The following is a 25,560-nucleotide window of genomic DNA, read 5'->3' as shown; positions in this document are numbered from 1 at the left end:
TCTTATACGTTTCAATCAGATCCCCCCTCAATCTTCTAAATTCCAATGAGTACAAGCCCAGTTCATCCAGTCTTTCTTCATATGAAAGTCCTGCCATCCCAGGAATCAATCTGGTGAACCTTCTTTGTACTCCCTCTATGGCAAAGATGTCTTTCCTCAGATTAGGGGACCAAAACTGCACACAATACTCCAGGTGTGGTCTCACCAAGGCCTTGTACAACTGCAGTAGTACGTCCCTGCTCCTGTACTCGAATCCTCTCGCTATAAATGCCAGCATACCATTCGCCTTTTTCACCGCCTGCTGTACCTGCATGCCCACTTTCAATGACTGGTGTACAATGACACCCAGGTCTCGTTGCACCTCCCCTTTTCCTAATCGGCCACCATTCAGATAATAATCTGTTTTCCTATTTTTGCCACCAAAGTGGATAACTTCACATTTATCCACATTAAATTGCATCTGCCATGAGTTTGCCCACTCACCCAACCAATCCAAGTCACTCTGCATCCTCTTAGCATCCTCCTCACTGCTAACACTGCCACCCAGCTTCGTGTCATCCGCAAACTTGGAGATGCTGCATTTAATTCCCTCATCCAAGTCATTAATATATATGGTAAACAACTGGGGTCCCAGCACTGAGCCTTGCGGTACCCACTAGTCACCGCCTGCCATTCTGAAAAGGTCCCGTTTATTCCCACTCTTTGCTTCCTGTCTGCTAACCAATTCTCCACCCACACCAATACCTTACCCCCAATACCGTGTGCTTTAAGTTTGCACACTAATCTCCTGTGTGGGACCTTGTCAAAAGCCTTTTGAAAATCCAAATATACCACATCCACTGGTTCTCCCCTATCCACTCTACTAGTTACATCCTCAAAAAATTCTATGAGATTCGTCAGACATTGCTTCATCAGCACTACCTCCACCTGTCTTTGTATCATCCGCAAACTTTGCAACAAAGCCATCAATTCCATTATCCAAGTCATTGACAAACAATGTGAAAAGTAGCAGTCCCAATGCTGACCCCTGAGGAACACCACTAGTCACTAGTAGCCAGCCAGAAATGGCCCCTTTTATTCCGACTCATTGCCTCCTGCCTTCCAGCCGTTCCTCTATCCATGCCAGTATCTTTCCTGTAACGCCACAGGATTTTATCATGTTAAGCAGCCTCATCTGTGACACCTTATCAAATGCTTTCTGAAAATCCAAATAAGTGATATCCACTGCCTCTCCTTTCTCCACTTTGCTTGTTACTTCCTTGAAGAACTCTAACAGATTTGTCAGGCAAGATTTCCCTTCATAGAAACCATGCTGACTTTGGCTTATTTTATCATTAGTCTCCAAGTACTTTGAAACCTCATCCTTAATAATAGACTCCAACACTTTCCCAACCACTGAGGGTAGGCTAACTGGCCTATAATTTCCTTTCTTTTGCCTTCCTCCCTTCTTGAAGAGTGGAGTGACATTTACAATCTTCCAGTCCTCCAGGACCTTGCCAGAATCAAGCAACTCTTGAAAGATCCTGAACAATACATCCATTATCTCTTCAGCAACCTCTCTCAGGATCCTGGGATGTAGTCCATCTGGTCCAGGTGACTTATCCACCTTAAGATATTTGAGTTCGCCTAGCAAGTTTTCCTTTGTGATAGCAATGGCACTCACTCCTGCTCCCAGACACTCACAAATCTCCGGCACACTGCTAGTGTCTTCCATAGTGAAGACAGATGCAAAGTACCTATTATATTCATATGCTATTTCTTTGTTCCCCATCACTACCTCACCAGCATCATTTTCCAGTGGTCCAATATCAGCTCTCACCTTCTTTTTACTTTTTATATAACTGAAAAAAAGTTTTTGTATTCTGCTTTATATTATTGGCTAGTTTGCCCTCATATTTCATCTTTTCCCTTCCTATAGCTGTTTTAGTCACCGTTAGTTGGATTTTAAAAGCTTCCCAATCATCCCACTCACTTTTGCTACCTTATATGCCCTTTCCTTGGTGCTTATGCAGTCTTTAACTTCCCTTGTCAGCCATGGTTACCTACCCCTGCCATTTGAGAACTTCTTCCTCTGTGGGACATATCTATCCTGCACCTTGACAACTGTTCCCGGAAACTTAAGCCACCTCTGTTCTGCCATCATCTCCACCAGTATCCTCCTCCAATCCACCTGGGCAAGCTCCTCTCTCATACCTCTGTAATTCCCTTTATTCCACTGAGATACTGATATACGTGATTTATGCTTCTCCCGCTCAAATTGCAGTATGAATTCAATCATATTATGATCACTACCTCCTAAGGGTTCCTTTACATTAAGCTCCCTAATAAGATCTGGCCTATTACACAACATTCAATCTAACATACCCTTTTCCTGAGTAGGCTCAAGCACAAGCTTTCTAAAAATCCATCTGGTATGCATTCAATAAATTCCCTCTCTTGTGATCTGACACCAACCTGATTTTCCCAATCCCGTTGCATATTGAAACCCCCTATTACAACTGTGTCACTACCCTTATTACGTGCCTTATCCTGACTCCCTTTGCAATCTCAACCCTGCATCTTGGCTACTAACTGGATACCTATTTATGATTCCCATAATGGTTTTGCGTTATGCGTGGAATCCCCACACATTCTTCTAAATTCCAGTGAGTACAGGCCCAAAGCTGCCAAATGCTCCTCATATTTTAACCCCTTCATTCCTGGAATAATCCTCATGAGCCTCCTTTGGACTCCATCCAGATACAGGGCCCAAAACTGTTGACGATACACCAAGTGCGACCTGACTAAAGGCATCCGTTAGTCTTGCGAGACCATGGATCTGCACCTGGAAAGTCTTCACTCTCCAGGGTGCAGGCCTGGGCAAGGTTGTATGGAAGACCAGCGGTTGCCCACGCTGCAAGTCTCCCCTCTCCACGACACCAATGTTGTCCAAGGGAAGGGCATTAGGACCCATACATCGCAGAGCAATGTGTGATTAAGTGCCTTGCTCAAGGACACAACACGTTCCCTCGGCTGGGGCTCAATCTCACGACCTTCAGGTAGCTGGTCCAAAGCCTTAACCACTTGGCCATTTGCCCAAACTGCTTTCAGGCAGCGGTGGGTCTCCGGTGCTGTAAACCGGAGTGCTGACCGCGACACTACCCCACCACCACACAGCTAGTGTTTTATAAAGCTTCAGCATTATCTCCTTGTTTTTATATTCTATTCCCCTTGAAATAAATGCCAACAGTGCATTTGCCTTCTTTACCACAGACTTGGCCCGTGAATTAACTTTCTGGGAGTCTTGTACAAGGACTCCTAAGTCCCTTTGCACCTCCGATGTTTGAATTTTCTCCCCATTTAGATAATAGTCTGCACTATTGTCCCTTTTATCTTAACCTAAATTGTCCTGTGATTAGGCTAGGATTAAATCAGGGGATTGCTAGATGTCGCGGCTCAATAAAATAAAGTCTGCTTCGCCGTTCCATCATGGCTGATTTATTTTCCCTCTCTAGTCCACTCCTCTGCGTCAGCTGTTAAATCAGCAGTTTCTTCTAACCACATTGTTGATTGAAATGGTAATGTCACACACAATTTCTTGCATATTTTCCACCATTTACAATATCGCACTGGAGATGAGCAATAATCTGTACCTATATTATATTGTGCCTTTACTGTGACAAAGCGTTCCCAGGAGTTTTAACAACCCGACTTTGATACAGGGCCCTATAAGAAGGTAGATGAGCAGATGACAAAAAGTTTGGTCAGACGGGTAGATTTCTGGAAGCATCTTAAGTAAAACAAGGTAAAGAGGCAGAGAGATTTAGAGAAATAACTCTGGAGCTTACTGCTTTAGTACTTCAGCCAGCCTCCAACTGTTGTATGAGAGGAGGAGATTTCAAATTCAGTCAAATCACTTAAAATGGAATTGTGTTTCAGAGGAAGTAGAGCAGAAAATGTATTGCAATTGTACATACTCTTATTCATTTCTATTGACCATTCAGCCTCTAGGCAAGGCAGCAGCTTATATGTATAACTGCTGCAGTGAACATGGCAAGCACTCTTTAGTTGGCTAGATCCCTGTTTAAATACATAGTACTCCTGCTGCCGAAAGCTGGCTCGTTATCAGACCAGATAGAGCATAACTTTAGCAGGTGAGCACAGATTTGCGATCATTAGGTTTATGTAACTTAAATCACTTATTTATATATACTGCAAATATGAATTGTTCAAAGTCTGTAAATGTACTTTAAGATGTTTTCAATTTAGGATTTCTGAATTTTTGAATGCCGTTACAGGTCAATGGCTTCAGCATGTATTAAATCTCATGTCTTTGGTTGCAACTTTGTAGGTAATTCGACAAGTGACTATAGAAAATAATTTATTCTGTAAGTAAGATGGATCTGAAGACCCCCTGAGAGGTAAACCATGCTTTGATTTTACCTTGACAGTTCAGCAAATAGTTAAGTTCCACACTGAGTATCACATATAAGATAATTAAGGCTGGGTTTGCAATGACAAAAAAAAAGTTTCATTTTGTAATACAAGCTCCCGTAAAAATCACATGGTAAAAATGGGATTTGACAAGTGTGTAATTTATCCTTTTCCACTGGGGTCACATATTCTGAAATTTGTGCCATAAGTCTGGTTTTTTTGAAGTGCTCGCAGTGGGTGAGCCTCAGTGTTCATGGAGGAATTTTGCCAAGGTAATTTTATCAGTCACTATAAACAAGAGGGCCAAATTATGGTTAGAGGAGTGTAATCTCCAAAGGAAAAAAAAACACTCTTAAATCTCAGGTAATAAAAAGCAACTTATTCACTGGAAACCTGTAAACGACAATATTACACGTTGTCATATTTTTTTCCCTGTACTGATGACAATTTCAAGCATAGGAAGAACTTGAAATTGCTCGGTACAGACTGGTCAGAATTTAGAAGCTATGGAGGTGAGTGGCGAAAGGTAGATACACTCAGTGGCCACTTTATTAGGAACATCCTGAGTGTATGCCTGTGGTTTTCTGCTGCCATAGCACATCCACCTCAAGCTTTGACGTGCTGTGCTTTCAGAGATGTTCTTCTGCACACCACTATTGTAATACATGATTATATGAGTTACTGTCACCTTCCTTTCAGCTTGAACCAGTCTGACCTTTCTCATTAACGAAGTGTTTTTGCTCACAGAACTGCCGCTCGCTGGATGTTCATTATTTTTTTTAACCATTCTCTGTAACCTCCAGAGACGGTTGTGTGTGAAAATCCCAGGAGATCAGCAGCTTCTGAGATATTCAAGCCACCCTGCCTGGTACCAACAATCATCCCACAGTCAAGGTCACTTATGTCACATTTTTTCCTCATTCTGATGTTTGGTCTGAACAACAACTGGACCTCTTGACCATGTCTGCATTGCATTCAGTTTTTGCATTGAGTTGTTTCCACATGATTGGCTGATTAGACATTTGTATTAACAAGCAGGTTACAGGTGTAAAGTAGCCATGGAGTCTTTTTTTACACATTTACAAAGCTCAGTACCACTTCTACGGGGATGCCTTTGGCTTTAGATAACATATTATAAAGTATAAAAGAAAATAATTATTTTATTTTAGACAAAGAATTTATCTACAGTGTAGGAGAAGTTAAATGTATCATCTCTGGACAGGATTGTGCATTTAAAATTTCCTGCACTTCAGGTAAATGAGATGGCAGGTAAGTGGAATTGAAGTCAACCATCAGATCAGCCTTAATCTTAATGAATAGAGACACAAGGGATTCTGAAAACGCAGGAAATCTGGAGCAAAATGCACAAAATACTGGATTAACTCGGCAAGTTAGACAGTATTTATGATCGGAAGTAAGCAGTTGACGTTTCGAGCTGAGACCTCCAATGCTGCCTGACCTGCTGAGTTTCTCCTGTATTCTATAGAGACACAGAGTCAACGAGCACTACAGCATAGAATCAGGCTCTTTGGCCCATCTAATCCATGCCACCCTGATCTTCTGTCTAGTTCCATCTACCTGCACCTGGACCATTGCCCTCCATATCCTTCGCAATCATGTGCTTATCCAAACCGCTTTTAGATGTTACAATTGAAACCACATCTACCACTTCTACTGGTAGCTCATCCACCCTCTGAGTGAAGAAATTTTTCCTGAAATATCTCACTTTTCACCCTAAACCTACGACCTCTAGTTCTGACCTCACTCAACCTGAGGGGGAAAGCCTGCACCCATTCACCCTACCATAATTTTGTAGACCTCTATAAGATCCCCCCTGATTCTACAGTACTCCAGTGAATAACGTCCAGACCCATTCAACCTTTCCCATGGAACGCAAGTGTCACAGTGGGGGGGCATAGGGAGCAAGGGTGGACCCAAGTGCAAGACACATCTTGTGAGGTTAATTAAATTTAGTTTATTGTTCGAAACCAGGAGAGCAAGGCAGGAGCAGGAGTAGCAAACTGGACAAGGACTCAGGACTACGACTAGGCTGGGACAAGGGTCTGGGCTAGGACTCGGAATCGGATCCCAGAACTACAGGCGACATGAAGAGGCTATGGTATGGACTCTGAGCCAGGGACTGGGCAAGGACCCAGTACCTGGGTCTTGCCTCGGGCTCGGACCCCAGAACCAGGCATGGACATGACATGGGCTAGGGAGAGGAGGAACATGGAAAAACAGAGCCTCAGTCTCGGGAGAGCAGGTACATGGAACCATGGACACATACACAGAACACAGAGTCGGGACCCCTTCTTGGGTACAGGACATAGGGCCGGGACTCACACACAGAACAGAGAGCCGGGACCCCTCCTTGGGTACAGGACATTGGGCCGGGACTCATGACCCCCCGCGGGGCAACGGCAAGACGGCCTGACTTACCCCATGGAGGTGAGGACAAGACATGACAAGACATGACCCCCCCCACGGGGCAACGGCAAGACAGCCTGACTTACCCCACAGAGGCGAGGACAAGACATGACAAGACATGACCCCCTGCGGGGCAATGGCAAGACGGCCTGACTTACCCCACAGAGGCGAGGACTAGACAAGACCAACACGAAAGCACACCAGACAGTACCTATCTAGCTCCGGCGATGGAACTAGACCGAAGTGCAGGCGGGGGCTGCAGACGAGGGCTAGAGGCGAGAGGGGCAGAGAAGGGATTCAAACAGCGGGGTAGGACAGGAATCACAGACCGCCAGGGCCAGGACTTGGATGCTGCCAGGGCCAGGACTTGATTTGGTACTTGGATGCCACCAGGACCAGGACTTGACTTGGTACTTGAATGCCTCCAGAGCCAGGACTTGACTTGGAGCCTCCGGGTAGTGGCGAGATCTCGACTCGGCCCGGAAACTAGACAGCGGTTCTTGATTCCCTCCGGCAGGTTAACTGACGGACCCACCTCGGCGAGGAAACTTTGCAGGCTCGCTTTGGCGAGGAAACTTGACAGGAATGCTCCGGTGAGGAAAGGCGAATTACCAGCACTCACTTCGGGTGGAGACTAGGCTGGCTCCGGCCAGACGACATTGGCACACCGTACCTTGGTGACTTTGCAAACACTCTCGCCCCGAACAGCTGAAAGCCGGAGACTATAAACTACCGGTTCAGCCGAGAGTAAATTGCCTCTAATCACCAAGGCTGAGGGACACGGGGAAAGGGAACCAAAGGGAAACAGGGAGTCAACGGTCCGGATCGTAACATAAACAAAGTAAATTTAAAGAGACCCCAATCCGGATCATGACAGCAAGCTCTAAAAAGCCGTTAAATTTTCTTATTCTGTGTATGTTGATCTTGTTGAGGGTTCGAGCAACTAAGGACCCACCTGGCCTTCTGTTCCTATATCTGAAGGAACATTCTCATGCTGTTTAATGTGTAGTATTTAGCATGGCCGGGTGGAGATACGTCCCTACGAGGTGTAAGGTGCTCCTTCCCTCCACTAGTCTGTAGGTCATCCTTGGGCAAGGTTTAGCACCTGCTTAGCAACCCCCTCCCCACCCCAATCAAGGCCACATGAAGCCATGGGAACCGGAGGTGGATGGTCGCATGAGCAACTGGTGCATATCACAAGTCCTGGTTATGTGACCACTGATGTCGAGCAGATAATCGCTGAAGAGTATTGATAATGGTCGGGGTCACCTGTATTGTAAAGACACTGCCCAGAACAAGACAACGGTAAACCACTTCTGTATAATTTACCAAGAACGATCATGGTCAGATCGGCCACGTCAGACAACACGGCACATAATGATGGTGGTAGTAACTATTTCGCATCTTCTAGTCACTGCCGGTTAAGCAGAAATCTGTCAACAGGTTCTTCTCAGAAGTCAGGAGGAGTGCCACCTGTCAGTTGCACTTGTCGGGATGAAACAAGATAAAATAGTTTTATTTTCCCATTAACAGCACTTGATGTCTTGTTCCAAGGCTCTGACGTTTCATTTAAATATGGGGTGAAATGGTTCAAATGTGGTCTGACATGATCTGTGGGAGATTTCCCCCTCCTCTGGCCTCATGAGCCACATCTGAACCCAATAAGCCAAAGCAGAAGAAAGACAATCTCGATCCCAAGCGATTACCTAAGAAGAACAACAAAACTCTCAGCATTTCTGTACACACTGAGGTATCGGTAAGTGGTATTCTATGCTTTCCACATTTGAGAGACTCACTGCATTTGCTTTCCACATCAAATTCGCACAAAAATAATCTTCTAAAGTAATCTTACTGATAGTTTTTTTGCTGCACTTGGTGCACATCGTTGAGTTATTTATAATCTCTCATAGATGCCCCAGATAGAATCCAAGCTGAAATTACATAGAACATAGAACAGTACAGCAGAGTACAGGCCCTTCGGCCCATGACACTGTGCTGACCTTTCCAAAATCAATCTAACCCTTCCCTCCTACATTATTATAGAGCATTCAAACAAAACCCACTAGATTTAAAAATAATTACTTCCCCCAAGCTGTCAGATTGATCAACACCTCCAGCCATCAACCCTCCTCACCACCCCCACCATTACGTACGCATCACCTAGCGTCACCTTATATACATGCAATCAGTCTATGTACATAACAGTTGCTTGTATATATTGTTTTTTATAGGATTGCTTTTATATTTATATTTATTGTGTGTTTTTTAGCTTTTTATTGTATTCTTTAAGCTTATTGTGTTTTTTATGCTGCATCAGATCTAGAGTAACAATCAACACACACAAAATGCCGGAGGAACTCCGCAGGCCAGGCAGCATCTATGGAAAAGAGTACAGTTGACGTTTTGGGCCGAGACCCTTCAGCAGGACTGGAGAAAAAATGCTGAGGAGTAGATTTGAAAGGTGGGGGAGGGGAGAGAGAAACAACAGGCAATAGGTGAAACTTGGAGGGGGAGGGATGAAGTAAAGAGCTAGGAAGTTGATTGGTGAAAGAGACAGAAGGCCATGGAAAAAAGAAGAAAGGGATGGGGGAGCACCAGAGGGAGGCGATGGGCGGGCAAGGAGATAATATGAGAGAGGGACAAGGGGATGGGAAACGGTGAAGGGGGGAGCTGGTGGAGGCATTTCTGGAAGTTTGAGAAATCGATGTTCATGCCATCAGGTTGGAGGCTACCTAAATGGAATATAAGGTGTTGTTCCTCCAACCTAAGTGTGGTCTTATCCCGACAGTGGAGGAGGCCATGGATGGACATATCAGAATGGGAATAGGAAGTGGATCCTGCTTGTTGTGGCAGATGGAGCATAGATGCTTGGCGAAGCGGTCTCCCAATCTACGTCAGCTCTCACCAATATAAAAGAGGCCACACCAGGAGCACCATATACAGTGTATGACCCCCAACAGACTCACAGGTGAAGTATCGCATCACCTGGAAAGACTGTTTGGGCCCTTGAATGGTAGTGAGGGTGGAGGTGTAGGGGCAGGTGTAACACTTGTTCTGCTTGCAAGGGTAAGTGCCAGGAGGGAGATCAGTGGGGAGGGACGAATGGACAAAGAGGTCGCGTAGGGAGGGATCCCTACGGAAAGCAGAAAGTGGGGGGGGGGAGGGAACGACGTGCTTGGTGGTGAGATCTTGTTGGAGGTGGCAGAAGTTACGGAGAATTATGTGCTGGACTTGAAGGCTGGTGGGGTGGTAGGTGAGGACAAGAGGAACCCTATCCCTGGTAGCATGGTTAGAGGATTGGGTAAGAGCAGATGTGTGTGAAATGGATTCCAGTTGGAGATGATTCCCTTGTCCATTCATCCCTTCCCACTGATTTCCCTTCTTACACTTATCCTTGCAAGCGGAACAAGTACTTCACTCGCCCCTACACCTCCTCCCTCACTACCATTCAGGGCCCCAAACAGTCCTTCCAGGTGAGGCGACACTTCACCTGTGAGTCTGTTGGGGTCATATACTTTGTTCAGTGCTCCTGGTGTGGCCTCTTGTACATCAGTGAGAGCTGATGTAGATTGGGAGACCACTTCGCCAAGTATCTGTGCTCCTTATGCCAGAACAAGCGGGATCTCCCAATGGCCAACTTTTTAAATTCCATTTCCCGTTCCCATTCCGATATGTCCATCCATGGCCTTCTCTACATGGCCACACTCAGGTTGGAGGAACAACAACTTATATTCCGTTTGGGTAGCCTCCAACCTGAGGGCATGAACATCGATTTCTCAAACTTCCAGTGATGCCCCCTTCACCATTTCCCATCCCCTTGTCCCTCTCTCATGTTATCTCCTTTCCTGCCCATTGCCTCCCTCTGGTGCTCCTCCCCCACCCCCCGTTTCTTCTTTCTTCCATGGCCTTCTGTCTCTTTCACCAACCTCCAGCTCTTTACTTCATTCCTCCCCCTCCAAATTTCACCTATCGCCTCGTGTTTCTCTCTCCACCCCCTCACCTTTCAAATCTACTCCTTAGCTTTTTTTCTCCAGTCCTGCTGAAAGGTTTCGGCCCGAGATGTTGACTGTACTTTGTTCCATAGATGCTTCCTGGCCTGCTGAGTTCTTCCAGCATTGTGTGTGTGTGTGTTGCTCAGATTTCCAGCATCTGCAGATTTTCTCTTGTTTGTGGAGTAACAAACATTTTGTTCTCCTTTACAATCGCGTACTGAAGAACGACAATAAACAATCCCGAATCATGAATCTGGAAGCTTGTCTATCCTAGACTCTCTTAAATGTCTCTAATTTATCAGCCTCTACCACCACCCCGGTATTGTGTTCCATGCACCCACCACTCTCTCTGTTAAAAGTCTACCTTTGACATCCTCCCAATACTTTCCTTGAATTACCTTAAAAGTATGCCCTTAGTCATTGTTGCCCTGATAAAAGGCATTGGCTGTAAATAGAAAGGATTATATTAAGCTTTAGAATTCTTGCCTCATCTTCCCGTTTCCAGTCCTTCTGAGAATGTTCACGTTCCCGCTGCACCTCCTCCTGTCGGCTGAGTTCTCTGGCAAAGCAGCTGAACTTTCCTACTTCACTGCTGAGCCCTCCCACCAGTAGCGGGGGAGTCTGTGAATATTGTCGACATCTCCTTCAACGTTATTCAAACCACTTGTGTAATTCAGTTTTGTTCCAGCTGCTCATTGATCACAATTACCTAAATGCATGTCAATTGTGCAGAGAAGAGCACAATAACTTCAGAAATCTTACTCATTAACATCAACATCTGTCCCACATGATAAAGTGAATTCGTGTATCTCAAGACTGTTTGCCTTATTATTTTTATTTGTTATCGAATTTACAGCATGTTCTATTCACATATGATTCTGATGAATTTTAAATTGCTGTGCCCTTGAACTTCACAGAGTTACACTGTAAGACATAGGAGCAAAATTAGGCCATTCAGCCCATCAACTCTCTCAGTGGCGTGATATCATGGCTGATTTATTATCCCCTCAGCCCCATTCTCCTGCCTTCTCCCCATACCTTTTGACATTCTTACTAATCAAGAACCTATCAACCTCTGCTTTGAATATATTAAATCACTTGACCTCCACAGCTGTCCATGGAAATGAATTCCACAGATTTACTACCCTCTGGCTAAGATATTCTTGCTCATCTCTGTTCTAAAGGGATGTCCTTGTATTCTGATGCTATGTCCTCTGGTCCTAGACCCTCCTATGATTGGAAATATCCTCTCCACATCCACTCCATCTAAGCCTTTCAATATGTTCTCTGAACAGTCATAATATTAACATAATTTCTCCTTCACCCATGCCTTTTCATGCCTCTTTGCCATTGGATCTCATACCTGTTCTCTATAAAACACAACCAGACAAATATATATGTACATAGTCCAAACCCCTCAGTCCATTTTAAATCTTCAGTCGCCACAGCAGCGCCACGCTGCCCCAGTAGAGCATGACTGCTTGACACCTCTCCCCAGGCAGCTGAAAAGCAAGCAGCCCCACAGCTTGAGGGCCCAAATCCACTGAGTGCCGCTAAAGAAATCTGCAGCCAGCTGCAACAGAGCTTGTTCTCTGCCGAGTGAGACTCTGGGAGGGACACCGTGCCACAGCACCCCAGCGCCCCTGTGAAGCACAACGGCTTCATCTCCTCACTCAGAGCGGCTGCAAACAGGTGACACCATGGCTTCAGGTGAATCGAACTTGCAGTGTACCAGATTAACAATGTCCAAAAGGGTCTTGCGACCGTAAGAAGAGTGACCATGACAGCCACTCGTTATTTGACTGTGAGCCTCCATCGGCTCAGGCAGCAGCACTATACACAGCCCTTCATTTTCTCCGCCAACGGGCAACTGGCTGATGGTGTAGACCTGCTGCAGTCCTTTGAGTTCTTAACGTATAGCAGGATCTTGTGATCAATAGATGTACGTTTAAGTATCATGGTAGCACCCTTTGTTGACCCCGTAGAAACCACTGCGACCAGCCACACAACCATCTTGCTGGAATGTACAGTCTCTGTATAAATATGCTTTTCTTCAAATCTTCTTAGATAGTTTGTCTCTCACTTTAAATCTCCACCTGCTTGTCCTTGAGCCTTCTGCTAATGGGATCCACTTTCCTCTATTTACCCAATCTAAATCCACCATAAATCTCCGACAGATCTCTCACCCTTTTTTGCCCCAAGTTTACTTCAGTCTTCACTAAAGTCACTGATTAAGTGGCCAACTTAAGCACTAGAGACCTTGAAGGGAGATTCTTGTCTGTTTTGTGTAATCCTATGTTTTTCCCTCCCTCAGCACACCTTTTGCAATCCAATGCTTTTAAACCTGAGCACAAGTGTCCTGAACGCAATATAAAGCAAAGATGCAGTAAAGAGAACACACGGGCTATTTATGGTTGTTCTGTCTGTGTTGCCATATTTTGTATTTTCTTACATGAAAGAGGAGAATATAGAGCCTATTACATTGATACCAGCAGAGCAATCCATTCACCAACACGTACAAAATCTGTATGACTCCACAGCTCCAGCATCTACTGAGAGGAATGAACGGTCAACATTTCAGGCCAACACCATTCATCAGGACTGGAAAGGAAAGGGGCAGAAGTGGGAATAAGAAGGTGGGAGGAGGGAAAGGAGTACACGCTGATGGGTGATAGGTGAGACCGGGTGAGGGGAAAGGTGTGGTGGTGGCGAAGGGGGATGATGTAAAAAGTTGAGAGGGGATAGGTGGAAGAGGGAAAGCGCTGAAAAAATTTAGATCTTCTCCCTTTCTTTCCAGTCCTGATTAAGTGTCTCGGCCCAAAATGTAAACTGCTCCCTAAATAAAATGCTGCCTGACTTGCTGAGTTCTTCCTGCATTTTGTGTGTGTTCCTCAAGATTCCCAGCATCTGTAGAATCTCTTGTGTCTACAATCACAGCACCAATTTACTTCCCTGTAACCTGTACTCTCAGATCTCTGCCCTCTCCCTTCCAATCTGATTCACCAGTCGTTTAGACTAGGCATATTTTACAGGGTAAAAAGCTTAACAAGTATTACACCTTTGGAGAAGCTGGGTAAAACACAAGCAGTCCTGAGCAGAATTTGCAAATTCCTCCCAAACAAAACTGGAAGTTAGAGTCAAACCCTGGTCACAGGAGCTGTGAGACAGCTGCACCATCTACAATTGTGCTGACCGTAATCATGCCTCTTTACAATCACATTTTTCCTTATTCTTAATTATTTCCTTATTCAAACCTATCGATGGTGAAAGGGCTCGATGGAGTGGATGTAGAGAGGATGCTTTCTATGGTAGGGGAGTCTAGGACCAGAGGACACAGCCTCAGAATAGAGGAAGACCTCCAATTAGAAAGGAGATTGAAGAAGAATTTCTTTAGCCTGAGAGCAGTGAATCTGTGGAATTAGTTGCCACAGGCATCTTTGGAGGCCAAGTCTTTATGTATACTTAAGGCAAAGGTTGATAGATTCTTGATTAGTCAGGGCATGAAGGGATACCGGGAGAAGGCAGGAGACTGGAGTCTGAGAGGGAAATGGATCAGCCATGATGAAATGGCGGAGCAGATTTAATGGGCCGAATGGCCCAATTCTGCTCATATATCTTATGGAGTTCAGTTTAGAAAAGCATGAAATGATACACTTTGGAAGGTCAAACGAAGGCAGTGGAAAGGATTGATGGCTGGATTCTTCACAGAGTGGAGGAACAGCTAGATCTGGGGGTCCATGCCCATAGATCCCTCGAAGTTGTGTGTAAGTTGATAGGATGGTTAAGAAGGCATGTGGTGTGTTGGCCTTCAGTTGACTGGGGACTGAGTTCAACAGCCACGAGGTAATGTTGCAGTTCTATAAAACTCTAGTTAAACCATACTTGGAGTAATGATTTCCAGTCTGTACCCCTCATTATAGTAGGATGGGGAATCTTTAGAGAGGGTGCAAAGGAGATTTATCGGATGATGCCTGGATTAGAGAACATGTTTTATGAGGTACAGTTGAACAAGCTAGAGCTTATCTCTTTGGAGTGATGGAGAATGAGAGGTGACTCAATATAAGAGTAGAAAGATGATGAGGTATTGACAGAGTTGGCAGCCAGCAGCTGTTTCCTGGAGCAGAAATGGCTAACATGAAAGGGCATAACTTTAAGGTGTTTGGAGGGAAGTATAGGGGAGATATCAGAGGTAGGTTTTTACACAGAGATTGGTGTGTACATGAACAACTGCCAGAGGCAGATACATTGGGGACATTTGAGAACATACATTTAGAGGCAGATACATTTGGGCACATGTGTGTAAGATAAAATGGAGGGTTCTGTGGGAGAGAAGTACTAGATTGATCTTGGAGTAGGTTAAAAGGTAAGCACAAAATGATTGGCAGAAGGGCCAGTACTGTACTGTGCTGTACAATTGTATGTTCAATGTAGTGTGTTCTATTCAGGTATCAAATCGGTGTTTGCAACTAAGATTCATGAGATGCATGTGGTCATAGTAATCTCATAAGAAATAGAAGCTAGGGGAAACATTCAACCTGTCGTGCCCTCTTAGTCTTTCAATAAGATGATATTTTCTAAACCAGGAACAAATCCAGAAATCCGAGATATAAAGGGAATTAGAAGTTCTTGTGCAGGATTCCCTAATGGTTAATTTGCAGGTTGAATCTGTGGTAAGGAAGGTAAATGCAATGTTAGCATTCCTTTCAGGAGGACTAGAATATCAAAGCAAGGATGTGATGCTGAGGCTTTATAAGGAATGGTCAGACTGCACTTAGAATATGGTGAGCAGTTTTGTGCCCCTTATCAAAGGAAGGATGAGCTGGCATTGGAGAGGTTCCAGAGAGGGTTCACAAGATTGAACCCAGGACTGAAAGGGTTATTGTATTAGGAACCTTTGATGTCTCTGGGCCTGTACTCACTGGTATTCAAAAGAACGAGGAAGAATCTCATTGAAACCAATTGCATATTGAAAGGGATAGGAAGAGTGGTTGTGGGAATGAGGAAGTCTAGAACAAGGAGACACAAGCGCAGAATGCAAGGACGTCTACTTAGAATAATGATGAGATGGTATTTCTTGAGCCAGAGGGTGGAGAGTCTGAGGACTTCATTGGCATGGACAGCTGTGGAGGCTGCGTCACTAAAGTAAAGGCATCCGTTAGTCTTGCGAGACCATGGATCTGCGCCTGGAAAGTCTTCACTCTCCAGGGCGCAGGCCTGGGCAATGGCCGCATCACTGAGTATATTTAAAATAGAGATTGATAGGTTCTTTTTAGGAAAGGGTGTCAAATGTTATGGGAAGAAGACAGAAGAAGTGGGATAGTGAATCAACCATGATAGCATGGCGGAGCAGACTCAATGGGCTAAATGGCCTAATTCTGCTCCTATGTCTTGCCCTCACCTCATCTCATCTGATTCTTTAACATCTTTTGTTTTGATCGGGGCACAACTACGCAAGCGCGTGGACGTCAGCCAGTGAGAACAGCGAGAAGAGTTTAAAAGGAGACAGCTTTATAGAGTGGGTGCCCGAGTAGAGGGAGACAGAGTAGGAGGGCTTTGGCTCAACGGGGCAGAGGCTTTAATGGGTCGAGGTGAGGTAGGTTATCTGTGTAGAATACAGACAGGAAGAATGTGTGTGAGGCCAGTTTTCTGTGCTCGGTGTCAGATCTGGGAAGTCTTGGAGACTCCCAGCCTCCCGGACGGCCACCTCTGCGCCAGGTGCGTCAAGCTGCAGCTCCTTAGGGACCGTGTTAGGGAACTGGAGATGCAGCTCGATGACCTTCATCTGGTCAGGGAAAGTGAGTAGGTGATAGAGAGGAGCTATAGGCAGATAGTCACACCGGGACCTGGGGAGACAGATAAGTGGGTAACAGTCAGGAGAGGGAAGGGCAGGAGTCAGAGGCCAGAGAGCACCCCTGTGGCTGTCCCCCTTAACAATAAGTACTCCTGTTTGGTTACCATTGTTGGGGAGATGGCCTACCTGGGGAAAGCAACAGTGGCTGCGCTTCCAGCACAGAGTCTGGCCCTGTGGCTCAGAAGGGTAGGGAAAGGAAGAGGACAGCAGCAATGATAGGGGACTCTATATTTAGGGGGTCAGACAGACGATTCTGTGGATGCAGGAAAGAAGCACGGATGGTAGTTTGCCTCCCAGGTGCCAGGGTCAGGTTTCTGATCATGTCCACAATATCCTGAAGTGGGAAGTAGAACAGCCAGGGGTCGTGGTACATGTTGGTACCAATGACGTAGGCAGGGAAAGGGAGGAGGTCCTGGAAGCAGATCACAGGGAGTTAGGAAGGAAGTTGAGAAGCAGGACCACAAAGGCAGTCATCTCGGGATTGCTGCCTGTGCCACGTGACAATGAGTATAGGAATAGAGTGAGGTGGAGGATAAATGCGTGGCTGAGGGATTGGAGCAGGGGGCAGGGATTCAGATTTCTGGATCATTGGGACCTGTACAAAAAGAACGGGTTGCACGTGAATCCCAGGGGGACCAATATCCTGGCTGGAAGGTTTGCTAAGGCTATTGGGGAGAGTTTAAACTAGGATTGCTGAGGGGTGGGAACCAAACTGAAGAGAAGGAGGAAGAGGTGGTTGGTTCACAAATAGAGAAAGCTTGTTGACAGAGCAAGGGGGATAGGCAGGTGAAAGAGAAGGGATGCGCTCAGACTGATGATTTGAGATGTGTCTATCTTAATGAAAGGAATATTATGAACAAAGTGGATGAGTTTAGAGCGTGGATCAGTACTTCGAGCTGTGAGGTTGTGGCCATTACAGAGACTTGGATGGCTCAGGGGCAGGAATGGTTACTTCGAGTGCCAGGCTTTAGATGTTTCAGAAAGGACAGGGAGGGAGGCAAAAGAGGTGGGGACGCGGCACTGTTGGTCAGAGATAGTGTCGTGGCTGCAGAAAAGAGGAAGGTGTGGAGGGATTGTCTACGGAGTCTCTGTGGGTGGAAGTTAGGAACAGGAAGGAGTCAGTAATTCTACTGGGTGTTTTTTATAGACCACCCAATAGTAACAGGGACATCGAGGAGCAGATATGGAGACAGATTCTGGAAAGGTGTAATAATAACAGGGTTATCGTGGTGGGAGATTTTAATTTCCCAAATATCGATTGGCATCTCCCTGGAGTGAGGGGTTTAGATGGGGTGGAGTTTGTTAGGTGTGTTCAAGAAGGTTTCTTGACACAATATGTAGATAAGCCTACAACAGGAGAGGCTGTACTTGATTTGGTATCGGGAAATGAACCTGGTCAGGTGTCAGGTCTCTCAGTGGGAGAATATTTTGGAGATAGTGATCACAATTCTATCTCCTTTACCATAGCATTGGAGAGGAATAAGAACAGACAAGTTAGGAAAGCATTTAATTGGAGTAAGGGGAAATATGAGGCTATCAGGCAGCAACTTGGAAGCATAAATTGGGAACAGATGTTCTCAGGGAAATGTACGGAAGAAATGTGGCAAATGTTCAGGGGATATTTGCGTGGCATTCTGCATAGGTACATTCCATTGAGACAGGAAAAGGATGGTAGGGTACAGGAACCGTGGTGTACAAAGGCTGTTGAAAGTCTGGTCAAGAAGAAAAGAAGTGTTTACGAAAGGTTCAAAAAACTAGGTAATAATAGAGATCTAGAAGATTATAAAGCTAGCAGGAGGGCGCTTAGGAAAGAAATTAGGAGAGCCAGAAGGGGCCATGAGAAGGCTTTGGCAGACAGGATTAAGGAAAACCCCAAGGCATTCTACAAGTATGTGAAGAGCAAGAAGATAAGACATGAGACAATAGGACCAATCAAGTGTGACAGTGGAAAAGTGTGTATGGAACCAGAGGAGATAGCAGAGGTACTTAATGAGTACTTTGCTTCAGTATTCACTATGCAAAAGGATCTTGGCAACTGTAGGGATGACTTACAGTGGATTGAAAAGCTTGACCATGTAGACATTAAGAAAGAGGATGTGCTGGAGCTTTTAGAAAGCATTAAGTCACCGGGACCAGACGAAATGTACCCCAGGCTACTGTGGGAGGCAAAGGAGGAGATTGCTGAGCCTCTGGTGATGATCTTTGCATCATCACTATGGACGGGAGAGGTTCTGGAGGATTGGAGGGTTGCAGATGCTGTTCCATTATGTAAGAAAGTGAGTAGAGATAGCCCAGAAAATTACAGACCAGTGAGTCTTACTTCAGTGGTTGGTAAGTTGATTGAGAAGATCCTGAGAGGCAGGATTAATGAATATTTGGAGAGCCATAATATAATTAGGAATAGTCGGCATGGTTTTGTGAAAGGCAGGTCGTGCCTAACGAGCCTGATTGAATTTCTTGAGGATGTGACTAAACACATTGATGACGATAGAGCAGTAAATGTAGTCTATATGGATTTCAGCAAGGCATTTGATAAGTTACCCCATGCAAGGCTTATTGAGAAAGTAAGGAGGCATGGGATCCAAGGGGACATTGCTTTGTGGATCCAGAATTAGCTTGCCCACAGAAGGCAGAGAGTGGTTGTAGATGGGTCATATTCTGCATGGAGGTCGGCGACCAGTGATGTGCCTCAGGGATCTGTTCTGGGACCCCTTGTCTTTGTGATTTTTATGAATGACCTGGATGAGGAAGTGGAGGGATGGGTTAGTAAATTTGCTGATGACACAAAGGTGGAAGTGTTGTGGATAGTGTGGAGGGCTGTCAGAGGTTACAACGGGACATTGATAGGATGCAAAAACTGGGCTGAGAAGTGGCAGATGGAGTTCAACCCAGGTAAGTGTGAGGTGGTTCATTTTGGTAGGTCAAATATTATGGCAGAATATAGAATTAATGGTCAGACTCTTGGCAGTGTGGAGGATCAGAGGGATCTTGGGGTCCGAGTCCATAGGACACTCAAAGCTGCTGCGCAGGTTGACTGTGTGGTTGAGAAAGCATATGGTCCATTGGCCTTCATCAATCGTGGGATTGAGTTTAGGAGTCGAGAGGTAATGTTGCAGCTATATAGGACCCTGGTTAGATCCCACTTGGAGTACTGCGCTCAGTTCTGGTTGCCTCACTATAGGTAAGTTGTGGAAACCACAGAAAGGGTGCAGAGGAGATTTACAAGGATGTTGCCTGGATTGGGGAGCATGCCTTATGAGAATAGGTTGAGTGAACTCAGCCTTTTTTCCTTGGAGCAACAGAGGATGAGCGGTGACCTGATAGAGGTGTATAAGATGATGAGAGGCATTGATTGTGTGGATAGTCAGAGGCTTTTTCCCAGGGCTGAAATGGCTAGCACAAGAGGGCACAATTTTAAGGCGCTTGGAAGTAAGTACAGAGGAGATGTCAGGGGTAGGTTTTTTACACAGAGAGTGGTGAGTACGTGGAATGGGCTGCTGGTGACAGTGGTGGAGGCGGATACGATAGGGTCTTTTAAGAGCCTCCTGGACAGGTACATGGAGCTCAGAAAAATAGAGGGCTATGCGTAACCCTAGGTAATTTCTAAGGTAAGGACATGTTTGGCACAGCTTTGTGCGCTGAAGGGACTGTATTGTGATGTAGGGCTCCTATGTTTCTCTATCTAAAAAAGTTAGTCATATTTTTACCTTTAGCATTCAAATTTGAGGATAAAATAAAAGATAAAATATGTTTGATTCTACTCAGCAAAACTAGAAACATCTTCAGATCAATGAGCAATATATGGGGATCAACCAGGTACAGCAGTGGTCCCCAACTTCCGGGCCGTGGACTGATACCGGGCCGCGAAGCATGCAGGGGTGCAGCGGTAGCTGGGACACACCCAACACACCTTTAAGAAAAAAGTCAAAATAAACAAGCTAATTAATTACGTGCCACCTCGCACATAAATGTCGGCCCAGATCAGAGGCTGGGCGGCACCTAATTAATTAGCTTGTTTATTTTAGCTTTTTTCTTAAAGATGTGCTGGGTGCGTCCCGGCTACGGTATTGGTCTGAAGGCCCAGAGGTTGGGGACCACTGCGGTACAGCATCCTCACCAAGGTGAAGCTGTATCAAAGCTATGTTCTGTCCACGCTCTCGAATGGGTCAGAATGCTGGTGCATGACAGAGAGTGGTCATGCCAAGCTGTCATCATTGGACACCAGGAGCTTCCAGAAGATCCTCTATATTTTATGGGCCAAGAAAAATCTCTAACCATGCCCTATTCCTTCAGTGTCACCAAGGGGATTTGGCCACAATCCTCATGAGAGAATGCTGGAGATGGATTGGGCATGTGATGAGAAGAGAAGCCAACTCCAGCATCAAGACTGCATTTCATTGGTCCCCTGAAGGGTGGAGGAAATGCGGGAGACGAAAAACAACTTGGCGCTGCACCATGCAGGCAGAAATGAGGAACATGATCCACACCTGGTGCACAATAAAATGGCCAAGGACAGACAGAGATGGAGGCCCTTCATTGCTGCCCTAAGCACTGGTGGCATAACAGGCCATAACTAACTAAGTAACTAAGTTTGATTCTAGAATTAATGGAAAACAAATGATGGAATTGTATTGCATATCATTCAGGTCAGAAGGTGTCCGGATTACTATTTCAGACAGGATCATGCCATTTCTGGCATTTGGTGCTTTTTATTTTGAATGAAAATTATGTTGCAGAAATTTCAAGTCTAAAGATCAATTATTAATTGACAGATAATGTCATAACTACTGTAATCGTAAAGATTCAAGAGTGCAGAAATCAATTTAGTCCATTACCTTCTAAGTGCTGGTTTTGAATTGCTCTGAAATCTATAAATAGCAGGTATACTCACATCTAAAAATAAACTGTAAAAAGCAATAACACACATTAGGCAGTTCTTAGGTTCAATAGCACAGCTAAGTTCAGTTCTTATGGTAATGTGCTGCAACAAAGGTATGTCTTTTACATACTTTTGCTGTGCTTTGATCTGTATTTAACCCTGAATGTGACCTTGGTTTGACTCCTACACACAGTGGTTAGGCTTTCCACCTGTAGGCAGATCTGCAGTATATCCAACACCCATCAATGTTAAGCCCCTGTGAACTTGCCACAATTTCATAGCAGAAGCCTTGTTAGCCTCACATCTCTTTTCGCTCATTCACAGGGTACAGACAGCATTTATCCTCCATCATGAATAGCTTGGCTTTCTGGGTCACATCTGAGGCAATGAAAGTTTCAACACTTTGAGAGAGTTTTAGAGTCAAATATAGCCCAATCCAAATAAGGTCATCAAGTGAACAAGTTGGGGTTTAAGGACAAACCTGTGGTTTCAAAGTGAACCTTATGAAGACAATCTTTTTATTGTATATTTACTTTTTTATTTAAAAATCAATGGCTTCATTGATGAGTTTAAACTGCATGACTAATTTTTAGTCTACGTCTCGAGATGGCCAATTCAGTAAACAGCCAGTATGGAGGAACTCAGCAAGTTAGGCAGTATCAATGGAGAGCAATAAACAGTTCACATTTTGTATTTCATGAATCCTGTTGGAGGGTCTCAGTTCAAAACATCAAATGTTTATGCCCCTTCATAGACGCTGCCTAACCATTGCGTGTGTATTACTCGGGATTTCCTCCATCTGCAGAATCTTTATTATTTGCAGCCAGTATAGTCTCATATCATATCCCAGTATGGCCCTGCACAATGTGGGAGTCTAGCACAAAGGACAGAATCTTAACACCAAGTCATCAGGCAAAATGTGAAATATGGAATTCCAGGTCAAGATTTTAATTTGCATCAGAGGTTGGTATATGTTTTTTAATAGTCAACATTGTAAAAGAATATGGAGTCAAAATCGTGAAGTGGAATTCATGGTTGAAGTCAAAATTTCAGGTCTATTGTCACATGTGCAATTTCACTCAGTGGCCACTTTATTAAGTACATCTGTACACCTGTTCATCAATGCAAATATCTAATCAGCCAATCATGTGGCAGCAACACAATGCATAAAAGCATGCAGACATCGTCAAGGAATTCAGTTGTTCAGAATGGGGAAGAAATATAGTCTATGTGACTTTGACTGTGAAATGATTGTTGGTGCCAGATTGGGTGGTTTGAGTATCTGCGATCTCCTGGGATCTTCACGCACGACAGTCTCTAGAGTTGACAGAGAATGGTGCAAAAACCAAACAAAAAAAACAGCGAGCAGCAGTTCTGTGGACAAAAACACCTTATTAATGAGAGAAATCAGATGACAATGGCCAGACTGGTTCAAGCTGACAGGAAAGCAACAGTAACTCAAATAACCACAGGTTACAACAGTGGTGTGCGAAACAGCATCACTGAGTGCGCAACATATGGAACTTTGAAGTGGATGGGCTACAGCAGCAGAAGACCATGAACATACTGTCAGTGGCCACTTTAGTAGGTTCCTAGTAAAGTGGCCACTGAATATAAGCATGCCCAGTGCAATTAAATTTTACTTGCAGCCGCATCACAGGTACGTCACATTGGAGGCATAATATTCAAAAGGAAAGCATAAATTAAACATTAATTAAACATACTTATTCAAGTTTATGAAGAACAACCAGGGCCTTGCTTCTCAAGGCTTGATTGGCTCTCCCTGTTGCTATGTTCAGTAGTTTTGCCACTCGACAAAGTTGCATACGTGATTCTGGTGCTACTTTTGAAAGTCTGAATGAGGGGAGATCTTACTGAAACTTAATGAACATTGAAAGGCCTACACAGAGTGGGCATGGAGAGGCTATTTCCTATAGTGCAAGGGTGTAGGACCAGAAGGTGCAGCTTCAGAATAAAAGACGTACCTTTAGAACAGAGATGAGGATCTTTAGCCAAATGGTGGTGTGTCTATGGAATTCATTTTCACAGTCAGCTGTGGAGGCCATGGCACTGGGTTTATTTAAAGTGGAGTGTGATAGGTTCTTGATTCGTCAGGGCATCAAAGGTTATGGGGAGAAGGCAGGAGAATGGGGTTGAAAGGAAAAGTAATGGCAGAACAGACTTGAATGACTATTGCTATGTCTTAAGGTCAAAATTACTGTTTGATACTTTATGTTTAAAATATAAATGGCAGAGAGATGTATAGTAACACAACTGTGTTCAGAATCTTAGGGCATTATAAAATGGGCCAAATGCCTAATTCTGGTCCTATGTCTTATGGTATATGGTCTTTGCAAACCAATGACAGGGTAGCAACATTTCTTGTCACAATGACAGAAGAAGGAGAGAAGCTATGACAGCTTTTAAACCAAGACAGTAGTACCAATATATGGTCTCTATCATAAGCATGAGATATTCTGCAGATGCTGGAAATCCAGATCAACACACAAAATGCTGGATGCAACCCTGAGGACATATACATTTCACTAACTTTCTAGTAATTTCTCCCTCTTGCCCTTCTCCCCTTTTCAATTTCCCATTCTTATCCCTTTCCTTCTCCCAACGCACCCATCACCTCCCTCTGGTGCTCTTCCTCCTCCATGATCCACTCTCCTCTCCTATCAGATTCCTTCTTCTTCAGTTCTTTATCTTAGCCACCTATCATCTCCCAGCTTTTTACTTCATCACCCCACCCCTCACCTGGCTTCTTCTATCACCTGCCAGCTTGTACTCCTTCAACAAGCCCCTACCCCCCGCCCCTCACCTTCTTATTCTGGCTTATTCCCACTTCCTTTCCAGTCCTGATGAGGGGTCTCAGCCCGAAACAGTGGCTGTTTATTCCCCTTGTTATGATCTGTAACGTTTTAGAAATAAACCAGCAGCAAGGGATTTCACACTGTCGGGTTTTAATGTTAAAACCACTATCTTTATTAGTATCTACTTATAATATTGTTAACTTAACCAAGATAAACAAATGTTAACAGTGTTATGTGCATATATGTGTATAGATATAGCTCCCAAACTAAGTTAAGCTTGGGAAAACAAAGCTTAGAGTCTTGAGATGGTAGAGTAGGAAAGTTCAGTTCATCCACGGAATGAATGATAGGAGAGAGATATTTATAGTCCAGGGTGAAACGTAGAGAACAGATGGTTACGTCAAATTCCACAGGTAAACAAAAATATTCCACGGTGGTAAAACGAGTTAACACTCACTGTAGATCTTGTCCGTCGTGTCGTTCCAAATCCACATACGAATTATCACCGAAAGTGATCTGTCACAGGGATATTGTCTTCAAAGGATTACCTCACAACATAGCAAGGGTTAACACATAAGTGGTCTCCACAGGATATCCCAAACAAAATCCACTCCTTTGGATTATACAAAGTGACAGTCCCACATTGGTTGTGCACCATGTGCCGATACTTAACCCAATCTTTTGGGCTTAGAAGAGTTTCAATCCATCGCAGTGACCAGCTGAAGTTTCAGCAGCTGGCCTCCTTTCTGTCTCTCTCGACTGTGACTGTCTGTGTCCTTGTTTTAAAGTTAAACAAGCTGCAAGTCAGTCAGTGAACAACATCATAGTCCCGCCTCATTTAGGTGCTCTTAAAGTGACAGTCCACAGTAAACAAAGCCTGTGGGTTCAGAACACCCTCCACAGATGCTGCCTGACCTGCTGAGTCCTTCGGCATTTTGTATAGGCCTCTATCACTTCCACTTTTTCGGTCATATATTTACCCAGTGTCAGAGTGCGAAGAAGAGTCACCTGAGAAGGTCATCCCTCTAGAAACAACTCCATCAGTCAGAACAAATTCTCTCAAGTCACTGAGATGACTGAATGGGCCTCTGGTTTCTCTCAAGCCCATAGGACACGTTATGATCACCTGTCATCATTACAGCATGAGGCAGCTCATCAAAATGCACTTGCCCATGTCACTGT

At 44.6% G+C, this 25,560-nt stretch overlaps 1 long non-coding RNA gene across 3 annotated transcripts in view; it reads right to left on the bottom strand.

The window, feature by feature from the left end:
* LOC134347466 (uncharacterized) overlaps window positions 1-25,148 on the bottom strand; it is an 81,322-nt gene extending 56,174 nt beyond the window's left edge. For all 3 annotated transcript variants that reach the window (XR_010018166.1, XR_010018165.1, XR_010018164.1), the window contains exon 1: window positions 24,836-25,148. This is a non-coding gene — a long non-coding RNA (uncharacterized LOC134347466). The remainder of the gene's footprint in view (window positions 1-24,835) is intronic.
* Between the last annotated feature and the right edge of the window lie 412 nt (window positions 25,149-25,560).

This window comes from Mobula hypostoma, chromosome 6, assembly GCF_963921235.1.
Source record: "Mobula hypostoma chromosome 6, sMobHyp1.1, whole genome shotgun sequence".
NCBI classification, from domain to species: domain Eukaryota; kingdom Metazoa; phylum Chordata; class Chondrichthyes; order Myliobatiformes; family Myliobatidae; genus Mobula; species Mobula hypostoma.
The sequence above is the reverse complement of the archived record's forward strand: the minus strand, read 5'-3'. Positions and strand labels throughout refer to the sequence as shown.